Genomic DNA, 27,184 nt, shown 5'->3' with positions numbered 1-27,184 from the left:
GTCCTGGCTATTATAAACAGTGCTGTGATGAACATTGTGGTACACATGTCTCTTTCAATTCTGGTTTCCTCAGTGTGTATGCCCAGAAGTAGGATTGCTATATGGCAGTTCTACTTCCAGTTTTTTAAGGAATCTGTACACTGTTTTCATAGTGGCTGTACTAGTTTCCAACAGTGTAAGAGGGTTCCCTTTTTCCATACCATCTCCAGTATTCATTGTTTGTAGACTTTTTGATAGCAGCCATTCTAAGCGGTGTGAAATGGTACCTCATTGTGGTTTTGATTTGCATTTCCCTGATAATGAGTGATGTTGAACATCTTTTCATGGGTTTGTTAGCCATCTGTATGTCTTCTTTGGAGAAACGTCTGTTTAGTTCTTTGGCCCATTTTTTGATTGGGTCGTTTATTTTTCTGGAATTGAGTTGCATGAGCTGCTTGTATATTTTTGAGGTTAATTCTTTGTCAGTTGCTTCATTTGCTATTATTTTCTCCCATTCTGAAGGCTGTCTTTTCACCTTCCTTATAGTTTCCTTCACTGTGCAAACTTTTTTATAAAAGGATAGATCATAGTCTTGAAATAGAGTCCAAGACATGACAAGAAAGCATCAGATATGACTAAATGACCTCTATTGGGAGCTGACTGTAAAATAAGAGTTGGAGGGCACAGAAATTCACCCTTGAGACCACAGTCAGCCCTCTCATTGTGGTGGCATGTCCACAGATACCACAGGCAGAGAGTGCATGGATCGAGAGCAGCTTATGATCTTTTGTTTCGTAATATTTGATCAGAGGAGAAGCTTTTATGATACTTTATAGTACCTAGTAGTTAGATTGAACAAATATTATGACCACAATAAAACACATTCTTATCACTGGGACATAAATCAGTAATTGCTACACTGTAAGGGAGTTTCCCCCACAAGTCCAGGGATGCTGCTAGCATCAACTGGAGAAGTTTAAAGGCAAAGACATGCCATCAAATATCATTTAAAATCAAACCACCACAAAATTAAAACCCGTTCCCTCCAGGGCTTGCATGCTGCCTTTCAAACATTTTACAAAAAACTCTTTTTGCTCTGCAGTCGATCACTAAAAAGCCACCTACATAAAACCTATTAATAAGGACTCCAATGGAGAGACTTGCCATAAAATCAGGAATGCTTTGGAGCTCAGTGGAGATTCACTCCTGCCACACACAGCTTGGCAGCCGCTACTCCACCCAACCCCGGCACATATGTTTTCCATTACAAATGAAAGATTTCTATCAGAGTTAAAATTGTTTTATACTGCTGGCGTGGGAGAAAACTCTTTGAGGAGGCAAATGTCTACAGCTCATGTAGTTGGACTTCTCAGGAAGCGGGCTGCACCACCCCCCACATGTCCAGTTCAAGGAGGGGGAGAGTGTTGAGATCCTGAAAAAGTGAAATTCATTTTGCAAGTTTCTTTGAATTCCTTCAGTTATCACACCTTTTCAAAATTGTGAAATCAAAGCTGCATCTCAGAACAACCTAAGGAGCATTTCTAATTTATGGACTCTTTGGGGCACGGTGAGCTCTGGGCATTTAAGACAACGTCGAATGTCCACATTTTGCTCTTTCCAGGCTTTAAGGTAGTCAAAACAAGGCAGTTCTAAAGGCAGTCTGAGGAACTTCTAAGGAAAATGAGTTCAAGGCATGCTGCTCTTTCTTGATTAAATGTTTTGATTCATACAAGCTCACGAATATACAAGGTTACAATCTCCCTATGGAAAAAAAAATCTCATTTTTATGGAATGACCCAAGAGTAATCCTGGAGAAGAACTTTTTTCTAATTCAAAGCAACAGATTCCCCAAAACATGAAAAGTTTTAGTTCCCATTACAATTTTTTTAAACTAGCAAATAACACTTAGTATGTGCCAGCCATCGTGCGAAGAGATGACCCAGTCTTTAGCATCCATAAGGTATATGGTCTTATCCTCCAATATTTCACAAGTGAAGAGATTAAGGCTCAGGCAGTTTAAGTTGCTTGGTGTGACACAGCTAATAAAGAAAGGTAGTAGGATTTGAATTCAACACCTTGTGAGGGTTTATTGCTATAACATGGTGCCGCCGTATCAGAAATGACGACTGGTGTGAGGCCTCCACTGGTGCACAAGGGGACAAACGTCATCTCACTGAACAGATCACCGTTCATAACCATCATGCCTCTACTTCATTACCCATCACTTCCATTACATAAGGCATGTATTTCACAGGAAGAAGTGACTTCATTGCTTGGGCAATAAATATGTAAAAATAAATGCGTATGCAAATGAGAGCACTTTGCCTTTCATTATAACTCCTAAAACCTGACACACAGATCACATCTGTGTGCTCCAGACAACCAGTGTATTTTCCAGTTACAGTAGATAACCACTGTATTTATTACACACCCCAACAAAAGCACTGACTTAACCTCCCTTAAACTTTTATAAATCTTTTTTCACAAGAGGAAACAAGGTATGGTTTCTAATACATATAGCAGAAGCATGAATCAATTTTCAAGTTCAAAATTTGTAGCAACAAATTCAGCTTCATCCGATTGAAGGGAGTAAGCACTAGGAACCAAAGCTGAGATGTTCTCCTGAGATTGCTAACAATTCACCGTCAACACAGCTGCAAAGAGGACTCTTCAGTGCTCATTTTTTGGTGTTACCCAACCAACAGTTTCCCACCCAACACAGAGTTAACAATATATAACACATTTTCATTGCCCCGATTAATGCAGAAAAAAAAAAAAGCTAAAAGACTCTTAGGGCAACCTGCAAGAGGAACTCAAATCAACCTTGTAAAAAGTGCCTGTTTCTGGTTCTATATTAATTGCCATGTAAATTAACAAAAAGCACAGCCCAACCAGCAAGGAAAATGAAGGTTTCTTCACAGACCATCAGCAATGTCTCCCCAGAAGCTTAAGTAGCATCATGCCTATTTCTTTAGACAATAAAATGCCAAAGTTTTTCTTTTGCTGTCAGCAAATGATGAATACATGTGGTACCGATTATTTAATACCACTAGACCACCAGGGAAGAAGATTTAGGTGAACTGCGGCAGAACTATGCCATTTATTTTTATTACCATGCATTAAAAATTACGTTTACAGATAATTGTTTTTCTCCTTCCAATAAAACAAGATAAAAAAAATCCAGAAGAATATTTAATAATACTGGACCACCAGGGAGGAATTTTTAAAGTTGATTTTTATTGAAAAATTAGATTTGCTTTTTTAAAATTTCCAATTATTTTTAAGTGCAATTTGTGAAGAAATTATTTTAAACCAGGGCAGTATGAATTTTCTACTGGGGGAGTGTCTCACAGATTAAGTTACTCCTTTACAAGGGTAATTACCTAATCAAATCACCCTTCAGAACCATCAGATTTAAAATACCTGTGTAACAGACTGCACATTTTACAGTTGTGTTCCACAGCACATTCTCATGGTTTCTATCAGAGTCAGTGTTTCTAAAATCCCCAGAGAAGATTACCTCAGTTTTTTTCCAATAGCGGAACTAAACTGTACTAAAATTTTTCTATTTACTAGCTTCTTTTAAAAAGGAGAAAGAAAAGTAAAAGGAGGAGGACTAGTAACAGCAAACTGAGAAAAGGACAAAAGAGAACAAATGAAAAGGAAATTAAATTAGGGTTCACTGAAGAGTTGAAATAATCTCTCTAAACTTCAGTTGGCATATTTACAATTAGGAAAGGAGGTCATTGTTTCCCTCCCCCACCCCACCCCAACCCCTGTTCTTCTCCCTCCCCCTTCTCTTTCCCCCTGCGTCTCTTCCTCTCTCTCCAGAGTGCCAAGCCTTTCAATTAAAGGGAACTTTAGAACTTGTCTAAGCTTATCCTCCAGGGCTTCCCTGATGGCTCAACAAGAGTCAGACACGACTTAGCGACTAAACCACAACCAAACCACAAGTGTATCCTCGATCACTATGATCTGTATCAGAATGCCCTTCTCTGCATCTCTATGGATGCCTGCCTACCATGCCAAAGCATTAGCTGACCTGCCCAAAAGGCAGGTCACTCCTTTGTCAGCAGACATCCCCTGTGAGACAAGTTCCTTCTCTCCCTGTGGCTCTCACTTTGGGTCCTACTGCTACTCGTTTTTCGTTGTTTTTTTTTTTTACTAATTGCATGTAAAAAATCTGTCCCTGTGTTCTGGGACAATCAGGGGGGTAGAAATCAATCAGGGGGGTAGAAGGTCACACACACCTCAGTTAACTTTTCCAAAAGGAAAGCTTCTTCCCAATTGGTTCTCAGGATAAAAGAAATCAGGGCCAGACGCAGGCAAAATTCTGAAATCATTCTCCAAGCTCTTCCAAGCAAGAGCTCCAATCTTCTCCAAGCAAGTTCTCCAGCTCTTCCCACTTCCTCTCCAATTTGTTGATTAAGGTCTTCATTCGGTCACAATATTGTTTAATAAAATATCCTAATTATATTAAATAAGTTCATCAAAGATAAGTTCGAATTACTCCATTTTTATGGAGTTTGCACCACTATTCTCACAGAGCTTGCTCATACGATGATTTTCAGGATGGATCTCCTCTTTGACTCAGGTTTGTTAAAGAATCACCAGCGTGCCCACATGTAAGCCGGAAAGCTGTTTTCAATGCCAAAAAGCTGTGTCTGTCTGGAGAGGCCAAGAATGGTTACCTATGATACAGGCAAGCCTGCGTCACACAGTGATTCCCTGTGGTAACCACACAGTCTTGGTGTAGGTACCTGATTTTAGAACCAGCTTTGCTACGAGGTAAAGCTGGATTGCTGTGCTCAGGTCCTTCTAAGCTAAGAAAAGCACAGGCAGGCTGGAGACGGACCTGGCCATGGCTGATGGGAATGGAACCTCTTCTCACAGAGTTCAGGCATGTGTGACTACGGACAGGCTCCGGGAAGACTTCTCGGCATGGCCCCTCACACTGCACCCTGATGACGGAGGTCTCTGACTGACTTCTGACTTCAAAGTATCTAATCTTGCCTCTGCCATAAAGCCTCCAATACCTCTTTACTACTTTTCCCTTTCAAGGAAATCACTTGCCCTTCTACCCACTAAGCTATTCTTCCGGAACATATGGCTTTAGACAGCAATTCTCTGGTTCCCATGTGCAGAGACCCAGGAGCTCTGCGGGTCTCCAAGCAAAGGTTCAGAGAAGAAGGAGGATCGAACGCCAGCCTGATCGCCAGCTTAACACACTTCTGTGGCTCCACTGCCCACATGCTCCTTTCACTGATCTGCCAGGCCAGGCTGTTTGGCCCTTGCCCTCTCCTGCCTCAGTACCGCACATAATGAATCCCTCAGCTATGTGAACTTCCAGGGACCTAATGACCTCTGAACTTTCACATGTGCAGCTTTCTTACTAGAGCTCTACTAAGAACTTCTCCCCATCTTAATCAGCAAGAGTAACGTAAGAACCTTGACAAAGGTAGCGCTATAAGGTAACTATTGGAAGGAAGAGCTTATGTCTAGAACAAATGCTCCCAAATTTTTGCATTTGTAATTTTATTATCAAAAAAAAAGAGAAAGAAGACAAAGACAACCAAGACAAGATGAGGGTTTCTTTTAGACTGTCGATGTCAGGCATGCTCAGAGGACAGGGAAGTCCCTGTGACTGCTCAAGGACAATGTTTGTCCTGTTGGCCACCTTCCTACAGCTGTGGGGACTTCAGGAGGTGAAGGTGGTTTGCAGAAAACACATATTCTAGAAAACAAAGAAGGGGTCTGCTGGTAGTCATATATGACTCATCACTGCCTAGTTCCTGGGGGTGGAGGGTGGATTCTGAAGCTACTGAGTGGCCTCCCCAGCAGGTTGGTAGGTGGGAGAGTGGAGGTCTTACCCAAAGAAGGTGTCCCATCAATTGGCAAAGATATCTTGGATCTAATGATGCATTGTTGGGTTCTCAGATCACTGTATGAATGTATTCAAACACACTTTCCTATAGTCAAGCTTGATACCTTTTTTAGTCTACCTTGCAGCAATCTAACTTACTAGAACATGGGCCACTCAACTGGAAATCAAGTACAACTGAAATAATATAACAATAAAACTACCACAACAGTAACAAAAACCAACATGCCTCACATTTGAATAGTACCTCCCATTTTAAAAGACTTTCACAAACATCATCTTTCTTGAAAATGTTGCCCTGCTACATAACCCTTCGGTGAAGCAAGTGATCTTACCCCCACATGACAGATGAAAAGACTGGGGCTCTGGAAGCATAAATGACTGGATGAAGGCTCAGTTCAGTTCAGCTCAGTCGCTCAGTCCTGTCCTAACTCATAAGTGGAGTTGGCATTCAGCATCCTGTGTCTTCATACCAGGGCCTGTGCTCATTCCGTTGTACATTTCTGATTTTCACCAAGACTGAAAGCAACAACAAAGCAATTACATAGAGATTGGATTCCCTGATCAGGACTCAAACTCAATTCAACAAATATTTATTCAGCCTCAACCATATACCTGCACGTGACATCACCCAAACATCTCTCAAACACCATGAGGCCCTCTTGATTTTTAGTTGTCTAGACTCCTGTTTTAAAACAAAATGTACTAGGCCGAAACAGTTATAAAAACTGAGGTCACTTAAATGTTTCCAGTTAATTTGCCAAACACACATCCACACAATTACAATGACTGGATATAGGTAATTCACTTGCAAATAATGTCCAACTCAAAAAAAAAAAAAAAATAGAGCCCTTGGTCAATGTGAGAACTTCTGGGCCCTTGGGACAGACTCATGCCAGGGAATTCCTAATTCAGTAGAGAATTCAAGCATTTTTAGATTCTAAATGAGTTTTAAACAAAAAGATAGGACTTTGGAGAACTTTGATTAAACTCCCAAACTGCAATTAATAAATGCAAGTAAGGCTAGGAAAGAGCCCTGGATTAGGAGTCTAGAGACATAGGTTCTAGACCCAATTGTCTCGAACGAGGCAAGAAGCCATGATTTAGCACTTCAGTTCCCTCATTGGTCCATGGGTTCCTGGACTATGCTATGTGAGATGCTTACAGCTTCATGTTCCATGATTTTAGTGCCCATCCCTGGAGAAGCTCCTTCCTGGTCCATGAACTAAAACTAATGATTGCTTTAGGCAAGCAGGACTGCAGAAATTATGTGGGAAAAAGAGAATGTGCTATCACCAAAACACACAAGCCCTGCCTTGAGAGACCAAGCCAAACCAAATAATGGCAAATGGCAGGAACTCGGAGGCTCACTGCACCCAAAAATGTGTTTTATTTTATATGCTATTTGGGAACATTGTGAATTTTCATCAGCATTCATGCACAGAAATTTCCAAAGCAAACCCTCTTTGAAAATAAAAACTATAGTCCTAGATGTCATCATTTTCCTGAGGCTGTGAGTACTCTGGTGACTGCATTCTGTTTGTCCCCACCCCCGGGGACTTAAGAAATCTTAATTTGCCTAAGGATGCTAATCAAGTCCAGAGGTTTAGAGTCATGAGCTGGTATGCTGATGTGCTGTGTTTGTTTTAAAGCAGACTGCCTACTTGGTGTGAGGCTGAACAGTTATTAAATTCCCTTTTGTTCTGCATGTACACTCATCAATCTTATCTTACATATCAAATAGAGAAGAAATGGCATGTTTATAATTAATTCCTATAAGCTAATTCCAAATATCTAGTCAGATGCCCTATACAATGTGTACCTATAAATATTCCTTAAGGTGAAGCTTATCTTAATGGTATTTGTAATCTCTTTTGCTGTAAAACAATGACACGTAATCTCTTTAATCTAATTTAGACTGTGTGCATAGACTAAGTGCATGCTGTCTATCAGTCATGTGACTCTTTGCAACTCCATGGATGGTAGCCCACCAGGCTCCTCTCTCCATGGGATTTCCCAGGCAAGAATACTGGAGTGGGTTGCCATTTTCTCCTTCAAGGGATGTTCCCAGCCCAGAGATCAAACCTGTGTCTCCTGCAGCTCCTGCATTGAAGGCAGGTTCCTTAACACTGAGCCACCTGGGAAGTCCAATTTAGACTATAGAACCTGCTTTAAGTTAAAGTATTATTCTGATTATCTTAATTATGTACAAGACAGGATAGTGTCATTATAAATGAAAAGAATCACTTATAACCAATGCCAACTGACTTTAAAAATTCCAAACTCATAAATATATGATTGCTTGTATTACTAATTTGGAAATTAAACAGACTGTTAACTGTCCCCCAATATTCATTGGCTCCTTCTCTTTTTTAGAAATAGAATCCCCTTGAAAGCTTTAGCAAAGCACAGAGCCATCTAAATAAAGACTACATGTCTTTGCCTCCATTGCAGCTAACTGTGGTCATGTGACTAAGTTCTTGCAACTTCCAACTCATGGCATTTTGAGATATCTGAGTCTGCACTCTTTCTCTCATTCCCACTTCCTGTGGGTTGGAATGTGGGCATAATGCCATACTCATCCAAGCAGACATGGGCAATACCTTTGGGAGTAGCAGAACAAGAGGAGAGGAAGAAACTCAGTTCCTGGATGATGCTGGACCCCTGCTTTCCTCTAGGTTATTATATGAAAGAGAAATAGATATCAATCTTGACTGAGTCACTGCACTTTATTTCAGCAGTTTAGTAAATACCCAAATAAGGGAATGCTAACAGTCCCTTTTCCTAAAGAAAACAATATTTTTCCCATGTATTTTTCTTACCATGTGGGCAGTCATAAAATAAACATTTTAACATGTAGTGTATGTATCTAGGGAGGCAGCACAGTGTAGCATTTCAAAGTGTGGGATCTGAGATCAGACTCCAAATACTGGGATTGCCACTTACTAAGCTCTATGTAAATTTGGAGAAATTACCCTGTCTAACGACAGTTCCATCACCTATAAATGCGATGGTGACCATGCCTACCTCATAGGGTTGTATTAAGAATTAAATGACAATGCATATGGAAAACTAAATTCTCAGTAGGTGTCAGCTCTTATAATAATAATCACGTTATTGCTATGTTTAAGTGGTAGTTTAGATAGCCATTTAGAACAAAAAGTATTGTCAGATATAGCCTCAATTTATCCAGACTGAAAAAATAAGCAGAATCAAAATTGATCACATAAGATTAAAAAGCCTTTCTTCTTTATTCATTGCTTTGTTCATTTTTTTTCCCATTGAAGCACCTCTTCCTCATCTTTATTCCTAGTTTCTAAACAGTTAGCCAAGTAAGAATGGATGTATTGTCATCAACTTGTAAGTTCACCTCGGTATTTTCATTTCAAGCATTTGTTCAGGGAATCACAGACAATATATTTTAAGTAAGAAAAATATGAAGTGGTACCTCTTACAAATTCATACTGAAACTCAGTTTGCCTTCCATCCTTCATTCTACCCTGCTACTCAGACATCGTGCTGTGTCCTCAAAGTCTCCAGCCCCCTGGATCCTTGACTTGAGGCACAGGAACAGATATTAACTGTTCAGGAGCTTCACATATGGAGAGTGGAATGAGTTGAAGAGGGCAGAGAGAGCTGGTATAATGACCAAACACTGGCCTTTCCTGCCCTTGAGGAAGTTTAGGGGTGGGTGAAGCAGGTGGAAAGAGACAGTGTTGAGAACAATGGAAAACTGGTCATTATAAGATCTAGGACATTAATATTTTAGGAGTATAGGCTATGGATGAGATGATTAAACACAGTAGGGTATTAGAGTAAATGTTAACATAAACACCAATCACAGACCCTGGAAGATTGAAACAAGAGGAGAACACTCATTGCAGAGTTGTATAAATCATAACGTGTCAAAGCAAGGTGTTAATAAAAGTGATGATAATCATGAAGATATATGAAGTGGAAACCTTTGACAATGCCGGCCACATCCAACTTGTCCTGAGTTTAGCCTGCCCTGCCTGCAGCAGAGTATATCTTCAAGAATTACAGTATCCTATCCCCTTTGGCTGGGCAGAACCACCTAATCCAAGATAGGCCCTTCGGATTCTTTCTCTAGAATATATTATTCATTTACTCAACCGCTGGCTTCCACTTTTGGCTGTGATAGACTCAACTTAAATCATCCTTCTTGCCAAGAGCAACCAGGTAAGTTAAAATACAAAACCAGAAACATTAAAATAATCTGGACAGCATATTAAAAACCAGAGACACTACTTTGTTGACAAAGGTCCATATAGTCAAAGCGATGGTTTTTCCAGTAGTCAAGTACGGATATGAGAGTTGGACCATAAAGAAGGCTGAGCACCAAAGAATTGATACTTTCAAATTTTGGTGTTGGAGAAGACTCTTGAGAGTCCTTTGGACAGCAAGGAGATCAAACCAGTCAATCCTAAAGGAAATCAGCCCTGAATATTCATTGGAAGGACCAATGCTGAAGCTGAAGTTCCAGTAAATTTGGTAACCTGATGCAAGGAGCCCACTCACTGGAAAAGACCCTGATGCTGGGAAAGATTGAAGGCTGGGGGAGAAGGGGGAGACAGAGGATGAGATGGTTGGATGGCATCACCAAGTCAATGGACATGACTTTGAGCAAACTCCAGGAAATAGTGAAGGACAGGGAAGTCTGGCGTGCTGCTGTCCATGCGGTCACAAAGAGCTGGATACGACTTAGAGACTGAACAACCGCAAAATAACTACTAAAGTCGCAAGACAGGAGGGCCAAGATCTTGGAGAGAAGAAAAGGAAAGCACAGAGACAGGAGTGACATTTGGCAATGCTTTTCTTCTTGAGGCATTTTAAGTAGTGGCAAAGGGGCTAAAATGCTGAGAAGAGCTTTCTGCTTTCAGTTTTCTGCTATTTAAAACAACAAAATTAGAATTCAGGGTTCACTAAGAATAAGGGTCCTGGAAAGACCCCAGACTTTCCTTAGGCATCACTGAAGGGCCACACCCTAAGAACAAGGCCTTACCAGAAATAAACAATCTCTGTAAAGACTGAAACACAAATTTAAATTAGCTCAATTTCAGATTGAACTAAGGTAATGAGCCTCTATCCTAATAGCTCTGTCCAAGCATCAGAAGCAAAAATATAGCCTCTCTGGGGACAACAACATCATCTAGAACTTCAAACGCTCTCTTCAATCTTTCATATATAATGTTCAGCACTAACTATGAGACCATTTAACCAAAACCAAGAGATGAGAACATATCAGACAACAGAAACAAATCTCAGGAAATCCAGATATTGGAGTTAACATTTACTCACCAATCCACTGCATACATGCTACATGTCATGAACCTTTTTAGCAATGAGAATATACTGATCAGCAAAACATTTATGACTCCTGCCTTCATAGAGTTTATACTCCGATCAGGGGAGATCAACGATAATCCACTTGAATTAACAGATATAAAAAGTCAGTGAGAGTTCATCAGATGGTAATAGATAAGAAGTTGAGATCATATAGAACAGTGGCAAGAGGGCACAACTTAAAGAGCTTGCAAAGAAAGTTTACCTGCCACAGAGAATAGAGTATATTTCTAGAAAAAATATAAATGTAAGAATATACAAGCCCAAAGAGAAAACCAGAGAGATTGAGAGTAGCTCCTCAATGGTGCTCTAGTCTCCAGGAAGCCTAGCTAACATTTCCCATCACTGGGTTCCATGTGACTGGCTCTATGCCCTTTTAATCAGCACTTTTTTTTTTTCTTTTCAATTCTCTTTTTATTTTTCTGATTATGCCAAAGGGAGTGAGTGAGTGAAAGTCGCTCAGCTGTGTCCGACTCTTTGTGACCCCATGGACTATACAGTCCATGGAATTCTCCAGGCCAGCATACTGGAGTGGGTAGCCTTTCCCTTCTCTAGGGGATCTTCCCTACCCAGGGACTGAACCAAGGTCTCCCGCATTGTGGGCAGATTCTTTACCAGCGAGCCATAAGGTCCGTTTACTGTTAGCATGTCTTTGTGTATAGTTGCTAAACTAAACTTTGTGTCCCACTCTTTTATGACCCCGTGGACTGTAGCCTGCCAGGCTCCTCTGCCCATGGGATTTTCCAGGCAAGAATACTGGAGTGGGTAGCCATTCTCTTCTCTAGGGTGTCTTCTCGACCCAGGGATGGAACCCACGTCTCCTGCATTGCATTCTTTACCGCTGAGTCACCAGGAAAGCCCTAGAGTGTTTTAGTGAAGTCGCTCAGTCGTGTCCGACTCTTTGCAACCCCATGGACTGTAGCCTACCAGGCTCCTCCATCCATGGGATTTTCCAGGCAAGAATACTAGAGTGGGTTGCCATTTCCTTCTCCTAATCAGCACTTTTTAAATTGAGCTTCCTTAAGTGAATTTCTTTTCCTTGCAGTAAAGAGACTATCTGACAAAGACAGGAGTCATTTATGTGACCTGGGAACTGTTAGCTGACTGCCATCCTGCCAAAAGAGAGAAGAAACATTAGGGGCTTCCCCGGTGGTCTAGTCGTTAAGAATCTGCCTGGCAATGCAGGGGACATGGGTTCAATTCCAGGTTCTGGGAAGACCCCACATGCCTCAGAGCAACTAAGCCTGTGTGCTGCAACTCCCGAAGCCTCTCACGTAGAGCCCAGCGCTCTGCAACAAGAGAACCCACCGCAGTGAGGTGCCTGAGCATCACAGCTACTGAGTAGCCCCTGCTCCCAGCAACTAGAGAAAGTCCATGAGCAGCAACGAAGACTCAGTGCGGCCATAAATAAATAAATATTTTTTAAAAAGAGAGAGAAGAAATATTAGTTAAGTGTGTTATAGTGGCCTGTTGTAAGTTTTATCTGATTATCCCAGAAAACTCTACATAGTTATGATCAGACCTACATAGCATAGTCATATGCTGAGTATGGAAGACAATAAGAAAGAAGAGCAGGTACCAAGCAATTACGATATGTTCCCCACCATAAGCAAAGCTGTCTCCAAATAAGTTGAGGTTACCTCTCAGACAAGTAAAAATCTAAATGCAATTTTATCATTGTTGTACTTTTTGACAAAATCTCAAAATATGTTTCCATGCAGTTGTTCTTTTTCTGGAAGTATTTTATTGTGTTTCATCTGTCTTTTGCTTCTCTTCCTATCACCTATGGCTCCAATTAAAAGGCCCCTCTGTCCAAATTGCATATATTCCTAGGGGTCAGGAAGACAGTGCTCTGCAGAGGCAGAGAGGGCAAAGATACATACAGGCACATGAAAGCAATGGGGAGATGTGAAGAAAGATGGAAAGGTTTTTAGGGGTTAGCAAAACAAAACCAAGGACTAATTTAAAAGTAACATAACTAAAAAAAAAAAAAATACTGGGCATATTTTAATTCCTAGAGCCAGAACTTCAGGAGTCTTTTGAGACCTTGACCAAATCTCTGACAAGGGTAATTATGCTTTTCCCTCACTTATTTTGACTTATTTGCAAGTAGGTTAGATTATGTTCATTTACAGGTTCATATAATTTATGTTCATTTACTGGTTCATCTGTACACATGTACCCAAAAACACACACAGTTTATGAATTTCAATCCGGCAGTCTTATTTTTTTTTTTTAAGAGAAAAATAAATGTCTTCTGTTGGTGAATTCAACACAGCACAGCTTATAATTTCACCCATAGAAATGTCAGGTCCTTCTTTCCTCATCCAAATCCACAAAAATGAAACAAAAGAAACAAACCTCACTAAGTAAAATGAGCTAAAATTAGCAAGCAAGAAAGATGATGCCAGTTGCCCAGGGCAACAAATGGTTGATGGATGGAATAATTAAGATCGACAGTAAACTAATAGCTGTTCCTTTATTGAAAACAAAGTCCCCTGAATCAATTAGCCTTGTCATGGATACCTTTTGTAAAAACAGCTATGACATCCCAACCACTTCTCTTTGTTTATGGATTTGCCCACACTTCAGTAAGTGCAGGGACTGATTTCACAAGCATCAAGAGATAATAATGGAAGATTCCAGTACATTAGGTACTGCACAAACAAATACAGCCACCGTTCTTGAAAAGCATCACAGAATTGACCCAGAAGACGTCAACGACATTTTCAAAGAATGTCTCCAAAGTTTTGCTGCTAAGCAAAGTCTAAAAACTGTCCTTTAAACAGACCAAGCGTGTACTTGTTGTAATGGACATCCACTGACCTACCCTCATAAGTGATAAGCAAACACTGTTACGAGGAGATCCTCTGTGCTCATGTGGTCACTGTGAGACCTGAGATAAAACAAAAAAGAGCAGAGTGTTTGTGCTAACATTCTTCAGCAAATATCACAGAAGAGCGCTGCAGCTGCTGCAAGCATTACCCTTAAGTTAGGGAACAAACTGAAATGATCAGAGATGACCCTATACTCTGGCTTCTAGAGCTTCTGTGACCTGAATTAAAGCAATGGTTGCTACAGTCACTTCAGAATCAGTGGAATTCTACAGTTAATCAAACAGCTTGGGGCAGAGGGTTATGACTTAAGCATAAAGCCTTTTTGAGTTATTTATATATATTTTTTATCTGTCTACTCTCTTCCTTTTATTTTAGTACAGCAAAAGAAAATCATTTGCTATTTCTTTGATGGTTCAGATTCCTGCACTGCTTTGGGAATAGTACATCTGAATATTCTGGTTGGCTAAGTTTAGGAAAAACAGGTTTAAACAGAGTTTAAAGGATTTCTTCACTGCAGAATATTTCAGAGAATTTAAAATAAGTATATACATTGAGAATGGAGTTGGGAGGTGGTATAGTACCCTAGTGTTTTTAAAATTTTTTGAGCTCAGAACCCTTTTTTCACTAACATGTCATGGAACTATCTGTTGCCAAAATGCACTTCCAGAATTCCTATTTTAGAACTTAAATGGAGGTGTGATAGGTACTTGAAGTTAGGATGAATAGTTATGGACTAAAGATATATCTTATTAATTGTCCATTAAACCTTTATATATTAGTGTGAGAGAAAAAGGAAGGAGATTGGAGTTATTTGATAAAGAAACTTGCCTTTTTTTCTCTAAAATAATCAAATGTCAAAAATAAAAGGTCAGTAACTTAGAATATTTAATTACTTGATTACATCTTTAAATAAGATTTTATTATAACAGTAATAACACTGGCAAATTTTTATATGTAAATATATGTGCTGCACACATATACCTTGTAATTTTTGCCTGTAGAATTTTATCACACTGATTTAAGATAAAAAGATAAAAGCTTCAGCATCAAAGCTAAAACCAAGTGGTTCTGATTTGCCCCCAAAAGGTTGGCATCTGTCACAAATGTTCTAATCTAGGTCATATGTGAAACATCATTATTTCTTAAGTGAAAATATACACAGCAAATCACAAGAGTTGGCCAGAGAATGAGGCCATTTTTTACCTCCCAACAGAGAATGATAAAAGGGAATAATAAAAGGTTTTGCCTCATTGCAAAAATTTAAACCCTTTTTAAATTGGCACCGATAGAAGTAGATTATTCCACTGTATTTTTTTAAATAAACATTTATTTTATGCAGATTTTAAAAGTAATATTTACTCTCTGTAGGAAACCTAGAAATCACTGGACATTATTAATAGACATAAGACTAAATAACCTCCTAAACTTGCCACCCACTGAGGGCATTTTTGGCTTACCAGATGGCATTACCAATTCAATGGACATGAACTTGGGCAAACTCCAGGAAATGGTAAGGGACAGGGAAGCCTGGTGTGCTGCAGTCCGTGGGGTCTCAAAGAGTCAGACACAACTTAGTGACTGAACAATAACCCTTTACTATATATGAAACCTATTGTTTCAGAGTTTAGCTCACACTGTGTCTATATTAGGCTTCCCTGGTAGCTCAGACAGTAAAGCGTCTGCCTGCAATGCAGGAGAGTTCGATCCCTGGGTTCGATCCCTGGGTTGGGAAGATCCCCTGGAGAAGGAAATGGCAACCCACTCCAGTACTCTTGCCTGGAGAATTCCATGGATGGAGGAGCCTGGTAGGCTACAGTCCACCGGGTCACAAAAAGTCGGACATGACTGAGCAACTTCACTGGTGACTATTTTGCATCCTGCTCATTTCCTTTACTTACTAATGATCTGAGGCGTTTTCCCATGCCTTAAAAACTCTTTGAAAACACCATTTGAAATGGCTGCCTGTGGTTTCCAAGCCATTAACACGCCCATTACAGACAGTGCTCAGCACTGTGGGAGTCTGAGTTCTGTCTCTCCCGAGGCCTCATCCTGGTGAAACCTCCCTGGTCACACAACCAGGACTTTTTGCAGGTGAATGAGCTTTGAGAGCCAGACCACTGAATACCCACTACACAGAAATAAACATTTTTTTTTTTACACAATTTCAAGAGCCAAAGCTGCATTTTTCTCCCAAATTAAAATGTAAAAAGTACCCTATGGTCTAAAACACTATTTGCTTTTGCCACACTCACCAAATGGAGGATTCATCTGTCCAGTGGCACAAGACAGAAATGGCTGGAACTCCCCTCTGAGCACTGAGATATTACAAAGCCCCAACGCTGCAGAACGCACATAGCCCGAGAAATCAGTGAATCACAGGGAGTTTTACTACCAGTAAGTGTATGTGCTTCTGGCCATTTAAAGTCCCTCTTTGTAAATAAATACATCCAGTGGTGAAAAGAAAACAAGTCTTCTTACATTTCTTTTCATGTGATTATGGGTCCCATGAGAAATAATACAAAAAGTCTGTTATCAGTACAGGCAGTGGTGGGGAAGCTTCCGCCAACCACTCAAAATGCCATCCATTACCTAGGATGGGGCCCCCTTTTGGAGAGAGAGGGCAGGTCAAGTTGAGCAGGTATGCCTCCTCCCTGGTGGGCTGTGGCTAGAGACCTCCAAACACCTTTCCCAGGGGTCAGGAAGAGCCACCAGTAGGAAATAACTTTGAATCACTACTCATGTGGGCTGGATATGAACCAGCCCCCTAGAAATGCGGATGTGGACAGAGCGGCACTAAACTCCAGGCCCTGCCAGCCTCCCATAGCCCAGGCTGCTGACACTTTTATTTGCTGGCGTTTACAATGTTGCAGCAGCTCAGTTCTGCTAATGTGGCTGCTTCCAACACTGCACTTAGGCAAGGACTTCTCTGGAAGGAAAGCAAAAGGCTACTTCTCTGGAGTAAGGGGGCCCCCTGGCCCCCCCCCCGCCCCCCACACAGTGCTGTTCATGCAAAAGCAAACTGTCGTCTCAAGAGCAAAAGCTCAGGGGACTTCTCTGGCTGTCCAGCGGTTGGGACTCCTCGTTTCCAAGGCAGAGGGTGCAGGTTTGATCCCTGATAAGGAAACTAAGATCCCATATGCCCCATGGCCAAAAAATAAATAAAAACAAACAATAAGAAAAAACAAAGGATTCACTAGCCCCTAGTGTTTTCTGCTTCCCAAAGAATGTGATTATTGATCACACACACATATCTATTAAGGTACTTACCATTATTTTTTCCTTCTACTTGTAATGAAGAAAAGAGATTTGCCATTTAAAACTGCAGCTGCAAAAAGAAAAAAAAAAAACAAACCTGCAGCTGCCTCCCTCCTATGTGTAGCTGAATCCCTTCACTGTTTACCTGAAACTATCACAACATTGTTAATCAGTTATCCCCCAACACAAAATAAAAAAGTTTTCAAAAATAAAACTGCAGCTGCCTCCCAAGGAAAATGGCCCTATTAAGTTGAAGATGAGTATCTACTAAAACTGGATATAGCCAACTCATTGGCATAAGAGATATATATATATATATATAAAGATGGATGTGGAGTCCAGTTTGGAAGTCAGCCTGGAGCAGTACAGCTTAAGTGTATTGCAAAAGAGACAGAGGGAAGAACTGGGTATTTCCATCCATCATTGTAGAGAGGGGCACAGAGGTGTAGGTTATGCAAAGGTAAAGGCAGAAGACAGGGAGAGGTACCAGGAGAGAGCTGAAGGCCAGAGCCTTTTGCTGGGAAGTGCACTGGAGAGAAATCCTGATGGTGGATAGTTAAGAAGACTTTTCCCAACAGAGATGTCTTTATGTATTTGCTGTGATATGACCACAGAACCCACAAGTCTTCCATGAATATTCTGATAAATGCAACAGCTGTGTTTATTTAGTTGATTAGGACAGTGAAAATTTTTAAACCTACTGTATCTTAAATTCTTTGTAATTTACATGTACAAATGAATTACATTTTTATAAGGGACCATGAGGTAGGTGCTTTTACAAAGTCATCCCCATTTTACAAATAAGGAAACTGAGGCAGAAAGAAGTTAGCAAGCTAGTAAATGGCAGGGGTGGTATTTGAGCTTAGATAGTGGAGCCCCAAGGCCACCTGCCCTATACTACACTATACTAAGTTAAGAGACAATAAGAATTCAATATAAAAAGGAAAACAGGGCAGAAAGTAATACGCATAGAGATAGTCCAAACACCTTAGGCAAGGGCATTGGCCAGCCTTCCCCAGATTGTACTGGGTAGGATGATCCTAGTTGATGTCTGTGTTTTACACCCTTCCTTTCATAACTCACTGATTTGATGCATATTTAATGAACATCCTACAAGCTACCAGGCCATGTATTTGATACAAAGAAAACTATAAACAAGGCAGTCCTGGCTCTTGCTCACATAGAGCTTATAGCCTAAAGGAGAAAGAGACAAATAGGCAGTTCTTACCAATATAATATGTGCTATGATAAGGGAAGTGTGATGCGCTTTAGGACACATAGGAGAGGCTCCTAACCCAGACTTGGAAGGCCAGGCAAAGCTTACTGGGAAAAAAAAAAAGAATCTAAACTGAGTTCTAGAAACCTAATCAGAATTAGTGAGGAAGAAAGGGCAAAGAGAATTCCAGACAAAAGAATCAACATGTCCAAAAACCCAAACAAAAGAGGCTGAAAGGTTTGATAGAGCTGGAACTATTCAAGAGAAAAATGAAAAGAAATATATTTGGATAGGTTATCTGAATCCGGATCATGTCAGCCACCCAAAGAAGTTATACTTTATCACAAGGTCAGTGAAACCTATCATCAAGTTTTAGGCAAAAAAAAAGGATAGGATGCATTCATTCAGCTAATATTTATTGAGCATCTACTATGTGCTAGGCACTGCTCTGGATGCTTGACATACATTGGTGAACAAATCAAAGATCCCAGCCCTGCATGGGAGATGGTGAGGGCAGATAATTAAAATCAAACATAAAAAGTAAATTATGTAGGATGTTAGGAGGTGATAGAGATATAAAAAAGAAAAAGCCTTGTGGGATAAAATGGATTGGGAAGAGAGTGGTGAAGGAATCATGGCCAGATGCAATAGTAAATAGAGTTGTCAGGGGTAGCCCTTACGCAGGCCATAACTAGCAAGTAGTTGAAGGATCTTACTGTTGGTCACTCTGCAACTCACAACATATACAAACAGATGATGTGATTGATATTCAAAGCACAGCTTAAGACTTTTTCATGTTTGCTCCATGCATTCAAAGTCTTGCTTACCTTATTTGAAGTCACAGGATCATTTTAATTCAAAAACATAAAATCACTTTAGACTATAGACTCCAGAGTGTAGGAAATTACCAAAAGCCAGAAATAAACTGAAATTTAGCCTAAACCTCAAGTATTTCCATAAGCTACTAATACCATATGTACTCTTTAGATGTCTTTAACTACAAGAAATCTTCTATATTCCCTTAGATTCACGTCTATCTCTTCTAAAATACAGCAGATTAAAAATATTCGATTACCTTTATCTTTGCTAAGGCCACCCCAAGGCCTTGCTTCCTACTGGAAGACAAAAACAACCATATTTGGTCAATCTGGTTTCTTTCCCCCTTTTCTTTCCTGAATTTATAATTGTCAGAAACAGCTGTGTGCACTGCCAATGCCTCCCCCAAAACTAACAGGACTCTAACATACAAAACATCTATTCTGCTTCTAAATTTGTTTTTAATTATATTACAAGATGGAAAAAGAAATGTCCTAGCTGTTAACACTGGCTCGGTGGGGCCAACAGTAGACATAGAGCAGACACAAGCAAATACTTCAAAAAAATTTTTTTAGCTTGCCATGATTTACTAGCAGATATTCCTGGCTTTGAGTGAACTCTGCAATATCCCTGTGCGACAGAATAAATGATCATCTACCACTATTAATTTTAGGTCATAATGTCTGAAATGCCGCTTCAAAAATAAATGCAGTATTTTCACTTTATTTGGTCAGGTAAATACTAAACTATTTTGTCATAATAACTTTACAACACTGTGTTTCACCTTGTCTTGCCTTGACTGCTGAAGGTAATAGGGACCGTTTTATTATGTCCATAAATTGAGTCAATTGACTTATCCTTATATCCTGTTTCCTGAACTTAACGAGAGATTCTGCATCATTAGGAAAACACACCATCCTGCAGCAGGATCAAAAGCAAAGGAAGCCTGATAATAAGTCATTTTGATTTCAGGGAATGTTCACCAGGCAAACGTTCAATATTCTGGCAGAAGTAAAACAAAGAACAGAGTTTGCAAAGAAAGGTTTGCTCAGAGCTGTGCTTATGCTAGAGACATCCCAGAAGGGTCTATACACACCAAGGAAAAAAAAAAAAACAAAGAAAGAAAATCAGCCTCTTTGAATATCTGGCACATGTATTGAATCTGTAAATTTAGGTGGTTCAATACACCCATCAAAGAACACAAATCAAAATATTAAATATTTTTGCAAGGAAACTTTTCTTTGAAAGAATTTTACAGTTACAGTTTTTACAATTCAGACTAACAATCACAATGATATTCTTGTATTAGACCATATTGTGAGATGAACACTCATGGTAAAGCCAAGTTATTTCTTCCGGAACTTAGAAAATTGTGGGGTTGTTTTGTTTGTTTTTGCTTTCTTCAGTCCCCAGGCCCTAGCAAAGTGACTGGTAGCTAGCTCAATAAATAGTTGTTTTGTATTAACCACGACAATGGTAAAGCTGTCAGGGTCCTCCATACCTCATTCCAAGGATCAGGACCCAACCCACAAATACCGATGGCAGTGATGACAAGCAATAATGACTGTAAATACTAGCTGTCATAGATTGAACATCATCCATACTATGCTGAGCACTTGCCATAGATTACTTCATTTGATCTTCATGACACTTCTGTGAGTTAGGTACTAAGCATATTACAAATGAGTTAATGATATCTTAAAGAAGTTACATAATGTGTTCAAGTTCACACAGCTGCTAAAGAGTTTCTGCTTCCAAAGCCTGAGCTCATGGACACAATACTGCATGGGGAATCCAGAGCCCAGACCTTGCAGTCTATCATCCAGAGAAAGCTGACCTTCCAGAAGAGGCAGAAAGCCAGCGGAGTCTGGTGAGAAATGACTGAAGATCCCACATATGCAGAAAAGCCAAAGACAAAGGGCAAGGTTGAGCTGAGCACACAGGCCCCACGTCAAAGTTACTCTAGCTTGTTGGAAATCACACCACCAGGAGCTATATTTTGGACCTGCAACTCCTCTGGGTCTCTCCCACCTGCTAGAACCACACAGGAATTCTTCTGCAAGGGCCACTGCACTTCCATCCTCTTTATTTTATGGAACTTCCACATTCTCCCTGAGATCTCTAGACCAAAGAACTCAAAGATCTCCAGCTTCATAATAACAAACTCAACCAACATAACTACCCTCTAAAGCATTACCCAAAATACTTCAGTGCTGGACTCCCCTGGTGGTCAGTGGGTAAGAATCTCCCTCCCAATGCAGGAGACACGGGTTCCATCCCTGGGCCAGGAAGATTTCACAAGCTACACAGCAACTAAACCCGGGGGCCATAACTGCTGAGCCTGTGCTCTAGAACCAGTGAGCTACAACTACTAGCCCATATGCTACAACCACTGAAGAGCACGCACCTAGAACCTGTGCTCCACAAGAGTAGGCACCACAGTGAGAAGCCCAAGCCCTGCAACAAAGAGTAGCCCCCACTCACCACAAGAGAAAACCTGTGCAAAGCAATGAAGACCCAGAGTGGCCCAAAAAATTAAAATTAAAAAAAGAAAAAACTTAAGTGCTAAGGACCACTAAGACTGAGTAACCCTCAGGCATTCCCACTAGATACCAAGTCCAGAAGCAACAATGTAGGAACCATTTCAGGCTATTGTTACATAAGCCAAGTGAGTTAGAGAAGTGAGTGATCACTAGTGAGTTTTATTCATACTGTAGACCATCAAGGTACATAGTTATTTCCATTCTCCACTGTACAGAAATAAAAGTAAAAATCACCTAGTGTTCGGTTGGAATCATCCAAAACAAATGAAGAAATATAAGCTTGGTAAGTCTGTAAGGAGCCCAAATATAAATTATTATCTAACGCCCAAGGATGATAGTGACACAATCTAACCCCCACCAACTCTCCAGCTTTACCTGCCTCCTCACTTACTGCTCTCTGGCCACATGGAACCACTTTCTGTTTCCACCTCAGGGCTGTGCATGAGTTGTTCCTCTGAGAGGCCTTCCCCAGTCATACTCATTATCTGGATAACTCCTGTTATCTCTTCAGGTGCAAAGAAACAAAACTCAGACCCAATTGGCTCATTTAAGCCAGAGATGCTCCATGTTGACTTGTACAGTTGAGGAAGCCAACAGGAACCCAGATCCTTTCTGTCTTCCTGCTCTACTTTTAGTGAGTGGGACTTGTTCTCAAGCGAGCTCCACTCAATGTCCGACATGACAACATTCAGAGGCAAAAAGGGTCACCTCTTCCTTGTAAAGAGTGAGGAAACCATTGCCAAAATTCTTCTAACAGACTTCTTTTTTGTCTCAATAGCCGGAATCAAAACATATGCCCTAACACATGCCTAAACCAATCAATGGCAAGGCGCTGGGACCACCATTATGGATTCAGATAAATCAAGACCAATATCCTGGGGTTACCTCTGCTGAAGCACATGGGTAGACATAGGAAGGTGGATACATAAAAATATTAATAGAGGAGGGTGAGCCTCTAATGAAGGAAAGGGAAGGGAAGTGTGTGTTCCGTGAGTGATCTATAGCATCTGTTACAAACAACCTATAGGGTTTACTCTAGATGCCACTTTCTCAGGGAATACTTCCCTGAAACCCACTCCACACTCAAACTCAGATCTTCCCACTACATGCAATCAAATAACTCTCTATTTTTTCATCATGGAGTTGATCATAAGTATAATTAAATAAATGTGTCCATTAAAACCTAACATCATTCTGATAGTCTCTTCAACAAATGGTTCTGGGAAAACTGTACAGCTACATGTAAAAAAGTGAAATTAGATCATTCTTTAGCACTATACACAAAAAATAAGTTCAAAATGGATTGAAGACATAAATGCGAGACCAGACACTATAAAACTCCTAGAGGAAACATAGGCAGAATACTCTCTGACATAAATTGCAGAAATATCTTTTTCAATCAGTCTCCTAGAATAATGGAAATAAAAGCAAAAATAAACAAATGGGACCTACCTAGATGCTTTTGCACAGCAAAGGGAATGATAACCAAAACAAAGAGACAACACACAGATTGGGAGAAAATATTTGCAAATGATGTCACTGACAAAAGATTAGTCTCCAAAATTTATAAACAGCTCATGACACTTAACAGCATCAAAACAAACAACCATGCTGAAAAATGGGTGTAAGACCTAAATAGATATTTCTCCAAAGAAGACATACAGACAACCAAGAGGCACATGAAAAGATGTTCAACATCACTAATTATTAGGGAAATGCAAGTCAGAACTACAATAAGATGTCACCTCACACCAGTTAAATTGGCTATCATGAAAAAATCCACAAACAATAAATGCTGGACAGGGTGTAGAGAGAAGGGAACCCTCATACACTGTTCAGTTCAGTCCCTTGGTATTGTCCAACTCTTTGCAACCCCATGGACTGTAGCACACCAGGCTTCCCTGTCCATCACCAACCCCCAGAGTTTACTCGAATTCATGTCATTGAGCCGGTGATGCCATCCAACCATCTCATTCTCTTGTCCCCTTCTCCTCCTGCCTTCAATCTTTTTCAGCATCAGGGTCTTTTCAAGTGAGTCAGTTCTTCACAGCAGGTGGCCAAAGTATTGGCGCTTCAGCTTCAGCATCTGTCCTTCCAATGAATGTTCAGGACTGATCTCCTTTAGGATGGACTGGTTGGATCTCCTTGCAGTCCAAGGACTCTCAAGAGCCTTCTCCAACACCACAGTTCAAAAGCATCAATTCTTCAACACTCAGCTTTCTTTATAGTCCAACTCTCACATCCATACATGACTACTGGAAAAAACATAGGTTTGACTAGATGGACCTTTGTTGGCAAAGTAATGTCTCTGCTTTGTATTATGCTGTCTAGGTTGGTCATAGCTTTTCTTCCAAGCAGTAAATGTCTTTTGATTTCATGGCTGCAGTGATTTTGGAGCCCAAAAAAATAAAGTCTGTTACTGTTTCCACTGTTTCCCCATCTATTTCCCATGAGGTGATGGGACCAGATGCCATGATCTTAGTTTTCTTAATGTTGAGCTTTAAACCAACTTTTTCACTCTCCTCTTTCACTTTCATCAAAAGGCTCTTTAGTTCTTCTTCACTTTCTGCCATAAGGATGGTGTCATCTGAATATCTGAGGTTATTGATATTTCTCCCGGCAATCTTGATTCCAGCTTGTGCTGCCACCAGCCCAGCATTTCTCATGATGTACTCTGCATATAAGTTAAATAAGCAGGGTGACAATATACAGCCTTGACATACTCCTTTTCCTATTTGGAACCAGTGTGCTGTTCCATGTCCAGTTCTAACTGTTGCTTCCTGACCTGCATACAGATTTCTCAAGAGGTAGGTTAGGGGGTCTGATAGTCCCATCTCTTTAAGAATTTTCCAGTTTGTGGTGATCCACACAGTCAAAGGCTTTGGCATGCTGATAAAGCAGAAATAGATGTTTTTCTGGAACTCTCTTGCTTTTTCAACAATCCAACGGATGTTGGCAATTTGATCTCTGGTTCCTCTGCCTTTTCTAAAACCAGCTTGAACATCTGGAAGTTCACGGTTCACGTATTGCTGAAGCCTGGCTTGGAGAATTTTGAGCATTACTTTACTAGCGTGTGAGTTGAGTGCAATTGTGTGGTAGTTTGAACATTCTTTGTCATTGCCTTTCTTTGGGGTTGGAAAGAAAACTGACCTTTTCCAGTCCTGTGGCCTTTTCCAGTCCTACACTGTTGGGGGAATGTAAATTGGTACAACCACTATGAAGAACAGTATGAAGATTCCTTAAAAAACTATTAGAGCTACCATATGAGCCTGAAATCCCACTCCTGGGCATATATCTGGAGAAAAACATGATCCAATAGAATACATGCACCCCAATGTTCATTGCAACACTGTTTACAGTAGCCAAGACATGAAAGCAATCTAAATGTCCTTTGACAGAGGAATGGATAAAGAAGATGTGGTACACATATACAATGGACTATTACTCAGCCACTAAAAAGAATAAAACAATGCCATTTGCAACAACATGGATCGACCTAGAGATTGTCATGTTGGGTGAAGTAAGTCAGAGAAGGAAAAATATCCTATGATATTGCTTATATGTGGACTCTAAAAAGAAATGATACAAATGAACTTACTTAAAAAACAGAAACAGACTCACAAACTTAGAGAACAAACTTATGGTTGCCAGTGGGAAGGATGGGGGAAGGAATCATTTGGGAGTTTGCGATGGACATGTACACACTCCTATATTTAAAATGGATAACCAACAAGGACCTACTGTATAGTACATGGAACTGTGCTCAATGTAATGTGGCAAACTGGTGGGAGGGGTGTTTGGGGAAGAATGGATACATGTATGTGTGTGTCTGAGACTCTTCACTGTTACCTGAAACTATCATAACATTGTGCTTTATCCCAATACAAAAGAAAAAGTTAACAAAATAAAAAACTTAATGCCTTTCTACCCCATCATCTTCTTATGTGTGCTCAGTCATATCCAGCTCTTTGTGACCCCATGGACTGTAGCCCATCAGCCTCCTCTGTCCATGGGATTCTCCAGGCAAGTATACTAGAGTGGGTTGCCATTCCTACTCCAGTGGATCTTCCAGACCCAGGAATCGAACTCACGTCTCCTGCATTGTCAGGTGGATTCTTTACCACTGAACCATCTGAGAAGCCCCTATCCCTTCATACTCCCTTCTTTATTGCTCTAATCACAGCACCTAGGATAATACCTCGCAAGTGATACTGGGCCAAACAGGGTCCCTTTCTATACCACCGGGGCCTCACTGCTAAGACTCCACCTCATCCCTTTCCTTCAAGATGTACAATTTTCATCAAGTCTACTCTACGGACTCAAAGATGTTGACAGTAGTCAGTCAGCTTAGGAGTCCATCTGCCTCCCTACCTCCCTGCCAGCAGCACTGTTGGCTGGTGACATGCCGTGCTCCCTCTCCCTTATCCATAAAGGCAGCCGATGTCAGCCCCTGCCAAGAGAGCAGATGGCCAGGCTGTGTCCAGCTTAATCTCCTAAGGAGGTATATTTCCTTCTGCAGCTCACAACTTCCAATAACGAGAAGCCTGTGAAACAAAAATTTGGCACTAGCTAGTCAAAATTTCTTATTCAAACCTGTTTCTCTGGTGGCATCAGGGTGAGATGCCTAAACTGTATTTCATTACTTCACTTTGAGAGAACGATTGAGACAAGCACTGAGTTATTTGGAGTCAGACAGACTTTGGAAAATTATTTAATCTTTCTGCATCTCATTTTGCTTATCTTTAAAATGAAGAAAGCAACTATTCTCCCATGATGTCGCTGTGAGGCACCATAGGATAATGACTGCAAAATGTAACAGATGACAGATTTCATTAGCCTTGTTGCACTGACATCTACTCAGTGTTCAAAATACTAAGATCATGGCATCCAGTCCCATTCAGTTCAGTCAGTTCAGTTCGGTCGCTCAGTCGTGTCTGACTTTTTGTGACCCCATGAATCGTGGCACGCCAGGCCTCCCTGTCCATCACCAACTCCTGGAGTTCACTCAAATTCATGTCCATCAAGTTGATGATGCCATTCAGCCATCTCATCCTCTGTTGTCCCCTTCTCCTCCTGCCCCCAATCCCTCCCAGCATCAGGGTCTTTTCCAATGAGTCAACTCTTCACATGAGGTGGCCAAAGTATTAGAGTTTCAGTTTCAGCATCAGTCCTTCCATTACTTCATGGCAAATAGATGGGGAGACAATGCAAACAGTGACAGACTTTATTTTCTTGAGCTCCAAAATCACTGCAGATGGTGACTGCAGCCATGAAATTAAAAGATGCTTGCTCC

The 27,184-nt window shown here is 40.6% G+C and overlaps 1 protein-coding gene across 10 annotated transcripts in view; it reads right to left on the bottom strand.

The window, feature by feature from the left end:
• LOC122688494 (histone-lysine N-methyltransferase SUV39H2-like) overlaps positions 1-27,184 on the bottom strand; it is a 380,972-nt gene that overhangs the window by 268,942 nt on the left and 84,846 nt on the right. For 7 of the 10 annotated variants that reach the window (XR_006339486.1, XR_006339485.1, XR_006339481.1 and 4 more), the window contains one exon: positions 6,196-6,379. The gene's annotated coding sequence lies outside the window, so the exon portion shown is untranslated. Of the gene's footprint in view, positions 1-421; positions 5,734-5,849; positions 6,380-27,184 lie in introns of those variants that run through there. The other 3 variants (XR_006339482.1, XR_006339483.1, XR_006339484.1) reach the window with 3 other exon arrangements.

This window comes from Cervus elaphus, chromosome 33 (assembly GCF_910594005.1).
Source record: "Cervus elaphus chromosome 33, mCerEla1.1, whole genome shotgun sequence".
Lineage (NCBI taxonomy): Eukaryota > Metazoa > Chordata > Mammalia > Artiodactyla > Cervidae > Cervus > Cervus elaphus.
Note: the sequence above shows the minus strand (reverse complement) of the source record. Positions and strands in the feature narration are given on the sequence as shown.